Source organism: Bactrocera latifrons, unplaced genomic scaffold, assembly GCF_001853355.1.
Source record: "Bactrocera latifrons isolate USDA-ARS-PBARC rearing strain unplaced genomic scaffold, ASM185335v1 scaffold_213, whole genome shotgun sequence".
NCBI lineage: Eukaryota > Metazoa > Arthropoda > Insecta > Diptera > Tephritidae > Bactrocera > Bactrocera latifrons.
The window spans coordinates 293654-295577 of record NW_017535664.1 but is presented as its reverse complement, the minus strand read 5'-3'; positions in this window follow the sequence as shown (position 1 = coordinate 295577).

Genomic DNA, 1924 nt, shown 5'->3' with positions numbered 1-1924 from the left:
GAGCTAAAGTGAGAAGGCGAAACATTCCCTGCATAGGGTTGTGCGCTGGGTTTGGGACCCGCCACGTAAAAAAACCACCCCAATGAAAACGCTCGGCTATAATCGCGTAAGCGGTGACTACGCCAATCAAGAAGAAGAAGAATACTTAAAAAGAAATTATAAAGCGTTTCAAAAACGATAATTATTCAAAATTTTTTCGATATCATATACAATTTTATCTTAATATAAATTCGAAATGTGCTCTCTGAAATTGAAACAATCCAAAAATATTACAGAGTAGCATATTTTCGATACAACTTCTTGATTTTCGAAGAGATCAAAAACTAGTATGTCATTGTATGGAGTGAAATTCGATAGTTATGGGATCATTAGTCCCAGAGTTATTCTTAAGTAAATTTGGAAAATTTGTATATAAGAAAATTTGGGTTTTGAAATTTCAAAAAATCTTATTTTTCATATTTTTTTTCATTATCACGATATGTCTAGAATATTTTTGCAAAGTTTCAAAGCAACCGCTATTAAAGTGTAAAAGATAGTATCTATAGAAGAGCGGAAAAAGGTAGAACCAGGTAAGACCAGTTTCAAAGCCATCGCGATAAAAGGAGGTAGGAGATAGAACCTTTCAAAGAACGGTCCGTCAAGCTATATCTGTTGCCTACTTCATCTTTGATCGTATTATATACATATATATGTATATGTAGTGTAGTTTTTTTTTCTTTTTTTTTATAGTCTCAGTGAAATAAAATATACAAAAGTTATTTATAAGCTTATTTTTTAATGCTAACTAGCACAGACACCCTGTTTGTTTTAAGGCACCACTTTAAGGAGCATTATTCAGCATAAATGTATATTACTTGTCGCATGAAAAAAATATATAAACTGCAAATAAAGCCATCCATAATTACATATATAGTATGTATAAATATATATGAATACTTATATATTACTAAATATATTTAACAAGCTCATAMATATATGTATGTATTTTGGAGCAGGACTTGTGGCTTCCTAAATCCAACAGGTAAATTWGTGAAAAAATAAAGTTGACTTGGCTGTAACCGCAAGCACACAAAGCATGTACGTACATGCGTACATATCCGTTAGGCTGTAAGTTGTGATTATTTAACATATCAGTAGAGATAAGAGAGAGACATGTATGGCATTTTGTCTGTATTAAAAGATAAAAAAAAAGATTTTCAAGAGGGGGGCCATATATGACTGTTTGTTGGTGTTGTTTTCGTATTATAAGTACGCACACATGTACATAACAGATATGCCGTTGGCACGGTGCAAACACCTGTTTCAGTGTGTTGAATTTGCATTGTATGTACATTAGCAATGATGCAGAACTATTTGCAAAAGACTCGCAAGCAACAAATACATATCACGCAAATTACACTTGTTTACTATGARAATGTTTACTACAAATATATAAATAAATATTGTTTATACACTTTAAATGCATGTAATTTTGAAAAATGAAATCAGAAAAACTTTGCACATTGTAACCCTCCCTGAAGAATGCTATACATAGATCAAATTTACACTTCCCCTAAGGCATGTTTCATGACTTTAATATAAATTTACATGTTTAAAAAATATTATTAAAAACTGAATTTATTACATAAACACACTGTTGTTGTTGTTGCTCGTTTCAAAAATTTACTGTAACTGTGGCAGAACCAGGCGACAGGCCAATCTATATACGTACATGCATACATACATACATATGTATGTACGTATGMTAAGAGAGAATTTAGTTATTTCAAAAACTTAGTATTTATTAAAAAAAGAGTGTCTAATTGTTTCAAAAAATATAATGATAATGATAATGGTTATTCAACACTAACGCATATGCAAGTATGTATGTAAATTAATGTATAAATATTTAGCCGAAAATATGAGAGCAATAAAATGCAAAATG